This window comes from Oncorhynchus tshawytscha, linkage group LG28, assembly GCF_018296145.1.
Source record: "Oncorhynchus tshawytscha isolate Ot180627B linkage group LG28, Otsh_v2.0, whole genome shotgun sequence".
Classification (NCBI taxonomy): Eukaryota; Metazoa; Chordata; class Actinopteri; order Salmoniformes; family Salmonidae; genus Oncorhynchus; species Oncorhynchus tshawytscha.
Genome location: NC_056456.1, coordinates 42,535,763 through 42,545,198, shown reverse-complemented (window position 1 = coordinate 42,545,198; position 9,436 = coordinate 42,535,763).

The window sequence follows — 9,436 nt, the reverse complement described above, 5'->3', positions numbered from 1 at the left end:
CTAGAGAACACCATAGAACACCATGGCTAGAGAACACCATGGAACACCTAGAGAACACCATGGAACACCATGGCTAGAGAACACATGGAACACCATGGCTAGAGAACACCATGGCTAGAGAACACCATGGCTAGAGAACACCATGTTTAGAGAACACCATGGAACACCATGGCTAGAGAACACCATGGCTAGAGAACACCATGGCTAGAGAAAACCATGGCTAGAGAACACCATGGCTAGAGAACACCATGGAACACCATGGCTAGAGAACACCATGGAACACCATGGCTAGAGAACACCATGGCTAGAGAACACCATGGCTAGAGAACACCATGTTTAGAGAACACCATGGAACACCATGGCTAGAGAACACCATGGCTAGAGAACACACTAGAGAACATGCTAGAGAACACCATGGCTAGAGAACACCATGGAACACCATGGCTAGAGAACACCATGGAACACCATGGCTAGAGAACACCATGGCTAGAGAACACCATGGCTAGAGAACACCATGGCTAGAGAACACCGTGGCTAGAGAACACCATGGCTAGAGAACACCATGGAACACCATGGCTAGAGAACACCATGGAACACCATGGCTAGAGAACACCATGGCTAGAGAACACCATGGCTAGAGAACACCATGGAACACCATGGCTAGAGAACACCATGGCTAGAGAACACCATGGAACACCATGGCTAGAGAACACCAATAGAGAACACCATGGCTAGAGAACACCACTAGAGAACACCATGGAACACCATGGCTAGAGAACACCATGGCTAGAGAACACCATGGAACACCATGGCTAGAGAACACCATGGAACACCATGGCTAGAGAACACCATGGCTAGAGAACACCATGGCTAGAGAACACCATGCTAGAGAACACCATGGCTAGATGGAACACATGGCTAGAGAACACCATGCTAGAGAACACCATGGAACACCATGGCTAGAGAACACCATGGCTAGAGAACACCATGGAACACATGGCTAGAGAACACCATGGCTAGAGAACACCATGGCTAGAGAACACCATGGCTAGAGAACACCATGGCTAGAGAACACCATGGCTAGAGAACACCATGGAACACCATGGTTAGAGAACACCATGGAACACCTGGCTAGAGAACACCATGGCTAGAGAACACCATGTCTAGAGAACACATGGAACACCATGGCTAGAGAACACCATGGCTAGAGAACACCATGGCTAGAGAACACCATGGCTAGAGAACACCATGGAACACCATGGCTAGAGAACACCATAGAACACCATGGCTAGAGAACACCATAGAACACCATGGCTAGAGAACACCATGGAACACCATGGCTAGAGAACACCATGGGCTAGAGAACACCATGGCTAGAGAACACCATGGCTAGAGAACACCATGGCTAGAGAACACCATGGAACACCATGGCTAGAGAACACCATGGCTAGAGAACACCATGGCTAGAGAACACCATGGCTAGAGAACACCATGGCTAGAGAACACCATGGAACACCATGGCTAGAGAACACCATGGAACACCATGGCTAGAGAACACCATGGCTAGAGAACACCGTGGCTAGAGAACACCATGGCATGGAACACCATGGCTAGAGAACACCATGGCTAGAGAACACCATGGCTAGAGAACACTGTGAACACCATGGCTAGAGAACACCATGGAACACCATGGCTAGAGAACACCATGGAACACCATGGCTAGAGAACACCATGGCTAGAGAACACCATGGCTAGAGAACACCATGGCTAGAGAACACCATGGCTAGAGAACACCATGGCTAGAGAACACCATGGCTAGAGAACACCATGGAACACCATGGCTAGAGAACACCATGGCTAGAGAACACCATGGCTAGAGAACACCATGGAACACCGTGGCTAGAGAACACCATGGCTAGAGAACACCATGGAACGCCATGGCTACAGAACACCGGGGATAGAGAACACCATGGCTAGAGAACACCATGGCTAGAGAATACTATGGAACACCATGGCTAGAGAACACCATGTCTAGAGAACACGATGGAACACCATGGCTAGAGAACACCATGGAACACCATGGTTAGAGAACACCATGGAACACCGTGGCTAGAGAACACCATGGCTAGAGAACACCATGGCTAGAGAACACCATGGCTAGAGAACACCTATGGAACACCATGGCTAGAGAACACCATGGCTAGAGAACACATGGAACACCATGGCTAGAGAACACCATGGCTAGAGAACACCATGGCTAGAGAACACCATGGAACACCATGGCTAGAGAACACCATGGAACACCATGGCTAGAGAACACCATGGAACACCATGGCTAGAGAACACCATGGCTAGAGAACACCATGGCTAGAGAACACCATGGCTAGAGAACACCATGGCTAGAGAACACCATGGAACACCATGGCTAGAGAACACCATGGCTAGAGAACACCATGGCTAGAGAACACCATGGCTAGAGACACTGGAACACCATGGCTAGAGAACACCATGGCTGGAACACCATGGCTAGAGAACACCATGGCTAGAGAACACCATGGCTAGAGAACACCATGGAACACCATGGCTAGAGAACACCATGGAACACCATGGCTAGAGAACACCATGGCTAGAGAACACCATGGCTAGAGAACACCATGGAACACCATGGCTAGAGAACACCATGGAACACCATGGCTAGAGAACACCATGGAACACCATGGCTAGAGAACACCGGGGATAGAGAACACCATGGCTAGAGAACACCATGGAACACCATGGCTAGAGAACACCATGTTTAGAGAACACCATGGAACACCATGGCTAGAGAACACCATGGAACACCATGGCTAGAGAACACCATGGCTAGAGAACACCATGGAACACCATGGCTAGAGAACACCATGGTTAGAGAACACCATGGTTAGAGAACACCATGGAACACCGTGGCTAGAAAACACCATGGAACACCATGGCTAGAGAACACCATGGAACACCATGGCTAGAGAACACCATGGCTAGAGAACACCATGGAACACCATGGCTAGAGAACACCATGGAACACTGTGGCTAGAAAACACCATGGAACACCATGGCTAGAGAACACCATGGCTAGAGAACACCATGGAACATCATGGCTAGAGAACACCATGGTTAGAGAACACCATGGCTAGAGAACACCATGGTTAGAGAACACCATGGTTAGAGAACACCATGGAATACCATGGCTAGAGAACACCATGGCTAGAGAACACCATGGAACACCATGGTTAGAGAACACCATGGAACACCGTGGCTAGAGAACACCATGGCTAGAGAACACCATGGCTAGAGAACACCATGGCTAGAGAATACTATGGAACACCATGGCTAGAGAACACCATGTCTAGAGAACACGATGGAACACCATGGCTAGAGAACACCATGGCTAGAGAACACCATGGCTAGAGAACACCATGGCTAGAGAACACCATAGAACACCATGGCTAGAGAACACCATAGAACACCATGGCTAGAGAACACCATGGAACACCATGGCTAGAGAACACCATGGAACACCATGTCTAGAGAACACCATGGCTAGAGAACACCATGTTTAGAGAACACCATGGAACACTGTGGCTAGAGAACACCATGGCTAGAGAACACCATGGCTATAGAACACCATGGCTAGAGAACACCATGGCTAGAGAACACCATGGCTAGAGAACACTGTGGCTAGAGAACACCATGTTTAGAGAACACCATGGAACACCATGGCTAGAGAACACCATAGCTAGAGAACACCATGGCTAGAGAACACTGTGGCTAGAGAACACCATGGCTAGAGAACACCATGGAACACCATGGCTAGAGAACACCATGGCTAGAGAACACCATGGCTAGAGAACACCATGTTTAGAGAACACCATGGCTAGAGAACACTGTGGCTAGAGAACACCATGTTTAGAGACACCATGGAACACCATGGCTAGAGAACACCATTTTTAGAGAACACCATGGAACACCATGGCTAGAGAACACCATGGCTAGAGAACACCATGGCTAGAGAACACCATGGAACACCGTGGCTAGAGAACACCATGGCTAGAGAACACCATGGCTAGAGAACACCATGGAACACCAGGCTAGAGAACACCATGGAACACCATGGCTAGAGAACACCATGGCTAGAGAACACCATGGCTAGAGAACACCATGGCTAGAGAACACCATGGAACACCATGGCTAGAGAACACCATAGAGAACACCATGGCTAGAGAGAACACCATGGCTAGAGAACACCATGGCTAGAGAACACCATGGAACACCATGGCTAGAGAACACCATGGCTACAGAACACCATGGAACACCATGGCTAGAGAACACCATGGCTAGAGAACACCATGGCTAGAGAACACCATAGAGAACACCATGGAACACCATGGCTAGAGAACACCATGGCTAGAGAACACCATGGCTAGAGAACACTGTGGCTAGAGAACACCATGGCTAGAGAACACCATGGCTAGAGAACACCATGGCTAGAGAACACCATGTTTAGAGAACACCATGGAACACCATGGCTAGAGAACACCGTGGCTAGAGAACACCATGTTTAGAGAACACCATGGAACACCATGGCTAGAGAACACCATTTAGAGAACACCATGGAACACCATGGCTAGAGAACACCATGGCTAGAGAACACCATGGCTAGAGAACACCATGGAACACCATGGCATGGAACACCATGGAGAACACCATGGAACACCATGGCTAGAGAACACCATGGAACACCATGGAGAGAACACCATGTTTAGAGAACACCATGGAACACCATGGCTAGAGAACACCATGGAACACCATGGCTAGAGAACACCATGGCTAGAGAACACCATGGAACAACATGGCTAGAGAACACCATGGTTAGAGAACACCATGGCTAGAGAACACCATGGTTAGAGAACACCATGGAACAGCGTGGCTAGAAAATACCATGGAACTCCATGGCTAGAGAACACCATGGAACACCATGGCTAGAGAACACCATGGCTAGAGAACACCATGGAACACCATGAATAGAGAACACCATGGCTAGAGAGCACCATGGCTAGAGAACACGATGGAACACCATGGCTGGAGAACACCATGGCTAGATAACACCATGGCTAGAGAACACCATGGAACACCGTGGCTAGAGAACACCATAGAACACCATGGCTATAGAACACCATAGAACACCATGGCTAGAGAACACCATGGAACACCATGGCTAGAGAACACCATGGAACACCATGGCTAGAGAACACCATGGAACACCATGGCTAGAGAACACCATGGTTAGAGAACACCATGGAACACCATGGCTAGAGAACACCATGGTTAGAGAACACCATGGAACACCATGGCTAGAGAACACCATGGAACACCATGGCTAGAGAACACCATGGCTAGAGAACACCATGGAACAACATGGCTAGAGAACACCATGGTTAGAGAACACCATGGCTAGAGAACACCATGGTTAGAGAACACCATGGAACAGCGTGGCTAGAAAATACCATGGAACTCCATGGCTAGAGAACACCATGGAACACCATGGCTAGAGAACACCATGGCGAGAGAACACCATGGAACACCATGAATAGAGAACACCATGGTTAGAGAACACCATAGCTAGAGAACACCATGGTTAGAGAACACCATGGAACACCATGGCTAGAGAACACCATGGATAGAGAACACCATGGCTAGAGAACACCATGGCTGGAGAACACCATGGCTAGAGAACACCATGGCTAGAGAACACCATGGCTAGAGAACACCATGGCTAGAGAACACCATGGAACACCATGGCTAGAGAACACCATGGCTAGAGAGCACCATGGCTAGAGAACAGATGGAACACCATGGCTAGAGAACACCATGGAACACCATGGCTAGAGAACACCATAGAACACCATGGCTATAGAACACCATAGAACACCATGGCTAGAGAACACCATGGAACACCATGGCTAGAGAACACCATGGAACACCATGGCTAGAGAACACCATGGAACATCATGGCTAGAGAACACCATGGAACACCATGGCTAGAGAACACCATGGAACATATGGCTTGAGAACACCATAGAACACCATGGCTAGAGAACACCATGGAACACCATGGCTAGAGAACACCATGGAACATCATGGCTAGAGAACACCATAGAACACCATGGAACACCATGGCTAGAGAACACCATGGAACACCATGGCTAGAGAACACCATGGAACATCATGGCTAGAGAACACCATAGAACACCATAGAACATCATGGTTAGAGAACACCATAGAACACCATGGAACACCATGGCTAGAGAACACCATGGAACACCATGGCTAGAGAACACCATGGAACATCATGTTTAGAGAACACCATGGCTAGAGAACACCATGTTTAGAGAACACCATGGAACACCATGGCTAGAGAACACCATGGCTAGAGAACACCATGGCTAGAGAACACCATGGAACACCATGAATAGAGAACACCATGGTTAGAGAACACCATGGCTAGAGAACACCATGGCTAGAGAACACCATGGAACACCATGGCTAGAGAACACCATGGATAGAGAACACCATGGCTAGAGAACACCATGGAACACCATGGCTGGAGAACACCATGGCTAGAACACCATGGCTAGAGAACACGATGGAACACCATGGCTGAGAACACCATGGCTAGATAACACCATGGCTAGAGAACACCATGGAACACCATGGCTAGAGAACACCATGGAACACCATGGCTAGAACACCATAGAACACCATGGCTAGAGAACACCATGGAACACCATGGCTAGAGAACACCATGGAACACCATGGCTAGAGAACACCATGGAACATCATGGCTTGAGAACACCATAGAACACCATGGCTAGAGAACACCATGGAACACCATGGCTAGAGAACACCATGGAACACCATGGCTAGAGAACACCATAGAACACCATGGAACACCATGGCTAGAGAACACCATGGAACACCATGGCTAGAGAACACCATGGCTAGAACACCATGGCTAGAGAACACGATGGAACACCATGGCTAGAGAACACCATGGCTAGATAACACCATGGCTAGAGAACACCATGGAACACCATGGCTAGAGAACACCAAAGAACACCATGGCTATAGAACACCATAGAACACCATGGCTAGAGAACACCATGGAACACCATGGCTAGAGAACACCATGGAACACCATGGCTAGAGAACACATGGAACATCATGGCTAGAGAACACCATGGAACACCATGGCTAGAGAACACCATGGAACATCATGGCTTAGAGAACACCATAGAACACCATGGCTAGAGAACACCATGGAACACCATGGCTAGAGAACACATGGAACCATGGCTAGAGAACACCATAGAACACCATGGAACACCATGGCTAGAGAACACCATGGAACATCATGGCTAGAGAACACCATGGAACATCATGGCTTGAGAACACCATAGAACACCATGGCAAGAGAACACCATGGAACACCATGGCTAGAGAACACCATGGAACATCATGGCTAGAGAACACCATAGAACACCATGGAACACCATGGCTAGAGAACACCATGGAACACCATGGCTAGAGAACACCATGGCTAGAGAGCACCATGGCTAGAGAACACGATGGAACACCATGGCTGGAGAACACCATGGCTAGATAACACCATGGCTAGAGAACACCATGGAACACCATGGCTAGAGAACACCAAAGAACACCATGGCTATAGAACACCATAGAACACCATGGCTAGAGAACACCATGGAACACCATGGCTAGAGAACACCATGGAACACCATGGCTAGAGAACACCATGGAACACCATGGCTAGAGAACACCATGGAACACCATGGCTAGAGAACACCATGGAACACCATGGCTAGAGAACACCATAGAACACCATGGCTAGAGAACACCATGGAACACCATGGCTAGAGAACACCATGGAACATCATGGCTAGAGAACACCATAGAACACCATGGAACACCATGGCTAGAGAACACCATGGAACACCATGGCTAGAGAACACCATGGAACATCATGGCTAGAGAACACCATAGAACACCATGGCTAGAGAACACCATGGAACACCATGGCTAGAGAACACCATGGAACACCATGGCTAGAGAACACCATGAACACCATGGAACACCATGGCTAGAAACACCATGGAACACCATGGCTAGAGAACACCATGGAACACCATGGCTAGAGAACACCATAGAACACCATAGAACATCATGGTTAGAGAACACCATAGAACACCATGGAACACCATGGCTAGAGAACACCATGGAACACCATGGCTAGAGAACACCATGGCTAGAGAACACCATGTTTAGAGAACACCATGGAACACCATGGCTAGAGAACACCATGTTTAGAGAACACCATGGAACACCATGGCTAGAGAACACCATGGAACACCATGAATAGAGAACACCATGGTTAGAGAACACCATAGCTAGAGAACACCATGGTTAGAGAACACCATGGAACACCATGGCTAGAGAACACCATGGATAGAGAACACCATGGCTAGAGAACACCATGGAACACCATGGCTGGAGAACACCATGGCTAGAGAGCACCATGGCTAGAGAACACGATGGAACACCATGGCTGGAGAACACCATGGCTAGATAACACCATGGCTAGAGAACACCATGGAACACCATGGCTAGAGAACACCAAAGAACACCATGGCTATAGAACACCATAGAACACCATGGCTAGAGAACACCATGGAACACCATGGCTAGAGAACACCATGGAACACCATGGCTAGAGAACACCATGGAACATCATGGCTAGAGAACACCATGGAACATCATGGCTTGAGAGAACACCATGGCTAGAGAACACCATGGAACACCATGGCTAGAGAACACCATGGAACATCAGAGAACACCATAGAACACCATAGAACATCATGGTTAGAGAACACCATAGAACACCATGGAACACCATGGCTAGAGAACACCATGGAACACCATGGCTAGAGAACACCATGGCTAGAGAACATCATGTTTAGAGAACACCATGGAACACCATGGCTAGAGAACACCATGTTTAGAGAACACCATGGAACACCATGGCTAGAGAACACCATGGCTAGAGAACACCATGGCTAGAGAACACCATGGAACACCATGAATAGAGAACACCATGGTTAGAGAACACCAGCTAGAGAACACCATGGTTAGAGAACACCATGGAACACCATGGCTAGAGAACACCATGGATAGAGAACACCATGGCTAGAGAACACCATGGAACACCATGGCTGGAGAACACCATGGCTAGAACACCATGGCTAGAGAACACGATGGAACACCATGGCTAGAGAACACCATGGCTAGATAACACCATGGCTAGAGAACACCATGGAACACCATG